We start from the raw sequence: 8251 nt of genomic DNA on the forward strand, positions 1-8251 counted from the left end.
ATGAAGTACAGGCTTAATGAACAGGCCAGTGAGGAAAAATTAAAAGTAGAAGAAAAATATAACAAACTCCACCAAGTGTTTTTTCAGAAGAGGTCACAACTGATCACCAAAATCTCAAATTTTTGGGTAACAACATGTCAACCACCCCCAAGTGTCCACACTGCTTGGGGACGAGGACGAAGAGGCTCTGCGTTATTTGATCAAAGTTGAAGTGACAGAATTTGAAGGCATTAAGTCAGGTCATAGAGACGATTTTTATTTTGATGAAAATCCTTACTTTGAAAATAAAGTTCTCTCTAAAGAACTTTAGCTGAATGAGAGTGGGGACCCATCTTCAAAGTGGGCTGAAGTCAGATGGAAATCTGGAAAGGATTTGACAAAAACACTCAAGTCAACTGCAGAATAAGGCCAGCAGGAAGCAGAAGCACAGAGAGCCAGAGCGTCTCACCCACCATTGCGATGCAGGCGCAGGTGAGTCAGGAGACGTCATCAAAGGTGATGCTGGCCAAATCCCTTGCTGCACTGTTTGGTTCCTGATATGGATGAGGATGAAGAAGGAGAGGCAGAAGAGGAGGAGGAGGAGGAAGGGTTGGAAGATGTTGATGAAGAAGGGGATGAGGATGAAGATGAAGGAGAAGGTGATGATGATGATGAAGGGGAGGAAGGAGAGGAGGATGCCTAGCACAGAAGACTGATGGATTCTAATCTTCTTTTTTATTTTATTTATTTTTAAAATTTTTCTCCAGTCCCTGGGAGCAAGATGCAGTCATCCCCCTGCCCCACCTCTTGTGCTCAATCGCCTTGTTTTGAGGTCCCTCTTTTTTGGGGGGGAGTTTCGAGACAGGGTTTCTCTGTGTAGCCTTGGCTATCCTAGATTCACTTTGTAGACCAGGCTGGCTCGAACTCACAGTGATCCACCTGCCCCTGCCTCCCAAGTGCTGGGACTAAAGGCGTGCGCCACCATGCCGGGCTTGAGGTCCCTCTTAACACCATGGTTCTCAACGTACTGGGGGAAAAATACCTTGAGCAAAATACAACAGGAAAAGAATCTCCATTTTGCTGTCCTAAATTCATTTTTATCCTTTCTGTCTCAACGCTAACACTGTTCTCTGTGGGAAAAGAGAGAGGCCCTCCAGCTCCCTTGACTCTTCTGGAGGCCGGAAGCTGCTAGGCCCCTGTGTGGTAGTGAATAGAATTCTAGCGTTTGTCCTTTCTCTATATATTGGGCTCAGAGATTACACTGTGTCTCTATGTGAATACAGACAGCATTTACCAACATGTGTCTGTCTACTTTCTCTTCTTTAATTAAAAAAAAAAAAAAAAGAGCCAGGCGTGGTGGTGCACGCCTTTAATCCCAGCACTCAGGAGGCAGAGGCAGGTGGATTGATATGAGTTTGAGGCCAGCCTGGTCTACAAAGTGAGTCCAGGACAGCCAAGGCTACACAGAGAGACCCTGTCTCGAAAAACCAAAATAAGAAAAAAGAAAAAGAGAGGTATAGAAGGTCAGCAAAGGGTGGGTTTGAGGAGTCTGGGGGCGTTAAGTGGGCATGTTAACAACATGGCTTCTCCTTTGGCGTGTTTAATTGTGATGTTGAACGGACATCCTTGTGGTTTATGGTGACACTTTTAAAATAAAATTCTCTCCTAAGGATGACTTGAGCCCTGCCACTCAATGGGAGAATCAACAGAATCTGTAGGGTTTTATTAGAGTTGACTTTCTCTGTTGTAATTTTATTTTAATTAAGTAATTAACTTACCTATTGGTTTTCACTAGAAGGAAAGATGCTCATTTTAAATGTTGAAGCATATGAGTTGCTTTGTTATGATAAAACCAATGTGTACACACACACACAAAAAGGAAGTATTGTGCCAATGTTCACACATACACACACACACACACACACTCACACACACTCACACACACCCTCTGGTAAACACCATTCTCCTCTCTGCTTCCGTGATTGTTCTGAATCCACATACAAGGGAGAATACTGCGCTGTCTTTCTGGGCCTCTTGGCCAGTACTATTCCAAAATGTTTTTCATGCAAAACAAAGAAAGGCTGAGAAACCACAGCCAGACTAAAGCTGACTAAAAAGGCCCAAGGCCCACACACATGTGAAAAATCCTAGGACAGAAAATGGGCCTTGGTGGGAACTGTGACGTCCCAGTGAAGTGTGTACAAGAGGCGAGACTGCTGGACCCAGGCTGAATTTTGAGTTTGGATAAGTACTTGGCAGTTATAAAGCTGACATTTAGGGAAGCTGGTGAAGACTCCACAGAAGTTCTCTGCACTAATCTCTCAATTAATATGTAAAAATTAAGATGGTTTCAGGAGTTAAAAATATTTTTAAGGCCGGGCGGTAGTGGTGCATGCCTTTAATCTCAGCACTCGGGAGGCAGAGGCAGGCGGATCACTGTGAGTTGTGAGTTTGAGGTCAGCCTGGTCTACAAAGTGAGTCCAGAACAGCCAAGGCTACACAGAGAAACTTTGTCTCAAAAAACCAAAATGTATTTTTTTGGAGGGGAAAAAACCCACCACTATATATAATATATGTAATATATAGTCCCATATATATCCCACATATATAATATATATAGTCCCATATATGTGTATACACACACACACATACCCCACAGATACATATATGTAGTCTAATAAATCTCATAGGTGTCTATATGTGTGTGATTTATTAGAATAATTTACAGGCTGTGGTCCAGATTAGATCTGGACTAAAGATCCCGCATTAAAGGGGTGTCTTCCTACCTCAAAGATCCAAGTTAGAAGTAAATCAGCTCTGTCATCTTGTGTTTCCCACCTGCCGGGTTGCGACTACTGAGGGCCACACCGGAAGTACGCTCTTCTCTTTTGAGATGGTCTGAGCTTGCTGGCGTCTGGGCAGGAACAGAAGGAACCTGAAGGCGAAGGCCCCTGATCTGACGGGGGGGGGGGGGGGTGGAGGAGGGGGGAGCGGAAAAGAGTAAAAGAGTGTTTCCACGGTGTTACAGTTAGATCTTTTTAATGAGATCGTTGGCGCCTGTCGGCCGGCCGCAGAAACAAACTGGGGAGTTCCAAAGCCAGCAGTGATACCGCTGTGTTATAAACCTCTCATTAAGCTGCCATGCTAACAGCAGAGGGACAGACAGGCAAATGGCCGGATCGCAGCTACGTTGGCTGCTCCGTGATGGCAGCTTCAGCAGCCAATTCTTTGGGGGAGAAGGGGAGTCCTTTTCCCCCCAGAATAAATGAAGAGTCTCAGAGGTCACGGTTGAGGAGGAATGGAGTGAGAAAGGGCAGTGTTTTTTGTTTGGTTGGTTTGGTTTGGTTTTTTGTTTGTTTGGGTTTTTTGTTTTTGTTGTTGTTTGTGTGTTTGTTTGTTTTGCTGGGGCTGGGAGTGCCAGGGATACTTCATTTACCCGCAGCAGCACAGTCCTATCATAAGAAGGGAAATGCAGTATTTATCCTATGGGAAGGGGGGAACTCCAGGTATGGTCAGAGGTATGGAAAAAGCCAGTGATTGAAAGCTACGTTCTTTTTTTTTTTTTTTTTTTTTTTGGTTTTTGGTTTTTTGAGACAAGGTTTCTCTGTGTAGCCTTGGCTGTCCTGGACTCGCTTTGTAGACCAGGCTGGCCTCGAACTCACAGCGATCCGCCTGCCTCTGCCTCCCGAGTGCTGGGATTAAAGGCGTGGGCCACCACTGCCCGGCTGAAAGCTACGTTGTCATTAGCATAGAGTGGAGTTCTTACTTGGAGAAAGGAAGTTGAACCTGCTTTTTTTTCCCCCCTAAGGACTGTGTGACGTTCCTCAGGTGGAGGATGTGGTGCTGCAGGATATTTGAGCTCAACGTGATAATGTGATCCCTGAGGTTGTGAACTGTAGAAACCTGTCTTTCATCCTACTGTGATCCCTGAGATTGAGCCGTGAAGCCCTGTTTCTTGTGGTTGAGCCCTACGACACCCTCAACCCAAGAGCTCCTGTTTATTGTAAACAGGTGATTAAGGCATGGTTCAGCCAGCCTTACACACCTTTAAATCCAAGAGCTATCTGTACATAGGATTTAATAAAGTTAACCGGAGGTCAAGAGGCAGAGCAAGAAACCAGCTGACAGGGATTAAAGAGTAGGAGGGAGTGCGAGTTGAGGGGTATTTAAGACAGCAAGTAGACGTATGAGGTCTTTGGTGCTTTTAGCGCTTGGGCTTTACTTTAGCTCTTAGCTCTCTCGGTCTTGAGCTCCTCAGCTCTTCCACCCTTGGCTTTTCCAGCTTTGAGCTAGCAAGCCTTTGGCCTTGGGCTTTTTTTGGCCTTTTCTTCCTGGCAGTCAGCTGAGCTAGGGAGCCTTTTGGGCCTTTTCCATCAGGATGTGAGCTGTGCAGGAAGGTCAGCTGGGTGCTTTCTCTGCCTCTCTGAGCTAGCGGGTTTTCACCCCAGCATCTGGCTCCTGAGTCTTTATTGGTAAAAATAGACCGATCTGGCATTTTCAATTAAAGCAACAATGTGGGGATTCGGGTTCCCCAGATCAGGTAGAGAAGAGGGAGTCGTGCTGACAAAGGGAGTCTGTCATGTTGCAGTGAGCTCAGGGGCTTTCCGGTAACGCCACAGACCTTAACCGCAAGGTTTCCCCATACCTTCTCAATCCAAGCGAAACAGAAATCCCTCGGGGATGTCCTTTGATTTCTATGTTTTAGTTATTTCCAGACGTAGTCAGGTTGACAACCACGAACAGCCATCTTGGGGGTCTGGAGAGAGAGCTCAGCAGTTAAGAGCACTGGCTGCTCTTCCAGAGGACCCTGGTTCAATTCCCAGCCCCCACATGGCAGCTCACAACTGTCTGTAACTCCAGTTCTAAAGGATCTGGCACCCTCACACAGACATACATGCAGGCGTGATCACACTGACGGACAGACTAGAGGTGGAGCGAGTGTCCCTGTGGGCAGGGTGAGCGGAAAACCTGGGCTGACAGCAGGCCGAGGGGCTTGGATGAGGGAGAGGGCATCTTGGTCAGTGGTGCAGCCTCTGATTTCTCAACTGTCTCCCTGCAACTTGATGTTTTCCTTCATCTTGCTATGAACGGATGATGATGGGAAAGATGTCTCATGTGTGCTGTATACTCTTCACAGCCGGTGGACTGATGCTTGGGAGTTGGAATGGTACATCCCAGCACTCGGTAGGCAAAGGCAGGCAGATCACTGTGAGTTCGAGGCCAGCCTGGTCTACAAAGCGAGTCTAAGACAGCTAAGGATACACAGAGAAACCTTTGTTCTACTACTATAAAAACAACATAAAATTGTTACCACATCGGGGAGGGGAGTGGAGCATTTAAGGCAACATGGATCTGTGTTACTGGGCTATGTGCCTCATATGACCCCGGATTAAATTATCTCTTATTCCCTTTGAGGTGAAAGCCCTATTTTTGTTCCAACACCATCTGTTATGGCTAATATTTATTATTGACACATGGTCACCAAGGAGACAAGTCTCTGGGCCTGGCTGTGAGGGATTATCTATATTAGATTAAATGAACTGGAAAACCCAGCCTGACTGTGGCCAGGTCCTGTACTGGATTCAAAGGAGAAAGAGAACTGAGCGGGAGCCTCCTTCTCCCTCTGCCCAGATCTAACCGTGAGCTCCCGTTGCCATGGCAACCTCCACTGCATGATAGACTGCACCTTTAAACTGTCAGCCAAAATAAATCTCTTTCCTTAAATTGCTTTGCTCAAGTACCTTGTCCCAATAATGAGGATGCTAATGAACATGGCACCAAAGTCTGTGCCTGCTCTCCGCATCTCCTCCCAAGACCTTCACTAATGAGTGTGGACTGGCACTGAAAAAGGACCTAACACACACACACACACACACACACACACACACACACACAGAGTGGGGGGGGGGGTTTACACAATCCCTGTATCCAAGGAAACATGAGACAACAGTCACTGGGGGCTTAAGTGAAAATGGTACCCACGGGCTCACGCATTTGCGTACCTAGTCCCCAGGAGGTGAACTGTTTGGGAGGATTAGGAGATGTGCTTCTGCGGTTGGGTTTTGAGGTTTCAAAAGCTCATGCCAGGCTCATTCATCCTCTTCCTCTTCCCCCCCCCTCACTCCCTCCCCTTCTTCTCCTCTCTCCCTCCCCCCCTCCTCTCTCCCCAGTCTCTCTCTTCCTGTGGCTCCTGATGTAACCCTCTCAACTACTGCTCCGTTGCCAAGCTCCCCATCGTGACGATAAATGGACTAAACCTCTGAAACTGTAAGCAAGGTCCCAATTAAATTGTCTCCTTTATAAGAGCTGCCTTGATCACAGTGTCTCTTCACTAGCAACAGAGCAGTGACTAAGACAGTCCCCTTGCTTATTTTGACCTAGCACGGCTGTTTCCTGCAAGCTAGTATATAAAGATCGCACATACGTAGAGGCAGGCTTGGTGTCACGTGCCTGTAACCTCAGCAGTGCAGAGAACAAGCCAGGAGGATGAAGAGTTCGAGGCTAGATTGAGCTGTACGTGGAGGCTTGTCTCAAAACAACAAACAGAAACCAAGCAAATAATTGTTTAAAAAAAAAAAGTGACTTCGGAGCGGACTCTTTGCCACCTGTTTTCTGTTCGGTTCTGGTTTGGTGGTTCTAGGGACTATTATGGTTTTAATGTCCACTCGCCACAAATTAGAATCATCTGAGCACGGATCCTCACCCAAACAACTGTCCTCCTTGGCAGGATTGACGTGAGGAGAAGGAAGATCATTTGGCCTTGGCCTCTCCTCTTGCTGCCAACGTGCTCTGCTGCTGCCTTCACCGACATCACCTAAGGTTTGTTTGTTTGTTTTTCTTTTTCTTTTTTGGTTTTTCAAGGCAGGGTTCTCTGTGTAGCCCTGGCTGTCCTGGAGCTCACTCTGTAGCCCAGGCTGACCACCTTGCTCTCAGAGATCCACCTGCCTCTGCTTCCTGAGTGCTGGGGTTAGAGGCGCGCACTGCCACACCCATTCGTTCCCATTGCTTCTGTTCCTCTAGGGAACCCTGAGTAACGCAGGGCCCTGCTGTGGGGATCCACCAGGGAAGACTGCTGGGACACTGATTTAAGCCAATAAAAAGTCTTTACTAGCTAGCCTTCGGCTATACTGCATGCTTGGGACCCCAGTGTAGCACGGAGCCTTTCTCAGGGTGAGCTTTTAAAGCAGAAAAACCATATCCTGGGTTGACGTACTTCAGCTAACAAGAAAAGCTAACCAGAAGCAGAACCACAGAAGCCAAAAAGCAAAGTTAGCACAATGAGAGACTTTCCCAGAGCTATGGACTTTGGTGGCTTACGCCTTTGTTTTTGTTTTGGCTCTGTATTGAGTTTGACAGCCTGAACGGTACTTCCATCATGGAGTCACTTGTGCTAATGTCTAGGGCCCTGTTATAGAACCTAGGACCTGGAAGGTGGGAAATGTGGTGGCCTCGGGGCCACGCACAGTGCTTATCACAATTCTGTGAACCACTGCCGATCACTGTCCAGCACTGTCCTTTTCAGACACTTTAATTGTGACAAGCTGGCTTACTACATATCCTCTGTCTTTTTCATTTTATCTATAATCATCCATCCATGTCAAGTGACTGTGGTAACACCATCTTGTCCTGACTCATTTTGTGGTTGCTTAGACATTTCCCAGCCCTCCAGTCCCCCAACAGTCATGTCTGCCTTGGCAAGACACTTGAGATTTCCATGTCCCTGACCACGGTCCCGATGTATAAGGCAAAACAATTAATATGCATACAAACGGAAAGTAACTGAAGATATAGGTCAAAATCCAATTGTCACGTTGTGTCTGACATAACTACCGTCTTCTGTCAAAACAAATGTTGCCAGGTTACTCTGACCCTCACGTCCTGTTGATGTGCCTGTGAGGTTCGCCTTGACAAACACTGTACCCCTGAGCTTCGACACCAACAGACTTCCAGGCATAAGTGCTCTCTTGGTCACCAGCCAAAATTCAAGGATTTGGTTTAATCTATGTAATCATCTGTTTCTCCCTCTTGTGGCTTTAGTCTACACAGGCTGAGGGTGAAGTGGGGACCAGCCTCAAGCACATGCTTTCCTTGAGGCCCTACATAAAATTCCTACCACACATACAAAAATGCGAGAAGCACCTGAACCCGGATACCCCGGCAGAGGGATTTCTGGGTGCCTACAACCAGACCCCTCAGCGATCAACTCATCATTTGCATAGGTCACGTGTTTCAACTCGCCTTTTTAGGTTGACAGATTCTACTGAGTCATTTG

At 46.9% G+C, this 8251-nt stretch overlaps 1 long non-coding RNA gene and 1 pseudogene across 2 annotated transcripts; both read left to right on the top strand.

Moving 5' to 3' along the window:
* On the top strand, positions 1–781 carry LOC311589561 (protein SET-like; annotated as a pseudogene). The gene has a single exon. The product of its transcript is annotated as a protein SET-like (transcript).
* Positions 782–5039: 4258 nt separating this feature from the next.
* On the top strand, positions 5040–8251 carry LOC311589006. The gene is made up of 4 exons (XR_014776389.1): positions 5040–5163; positions 6150–6246; positions 6361–6798; positions 7838–8251. It is a non-coding gene; the product is annotated as an uncharacterized lncRNA (long non-coding RNA).

Source organism: Acomys minous, assembly GCF_964271855.1.
Source record: "Acomys minous genome assembly, chromosome: 18".
Classification (NCBI taxonomy): Eukaryota; Metazoa; Chordata; class Mammalia; order Rodentia; family Muridae; genus Acomys; species Acomys minous.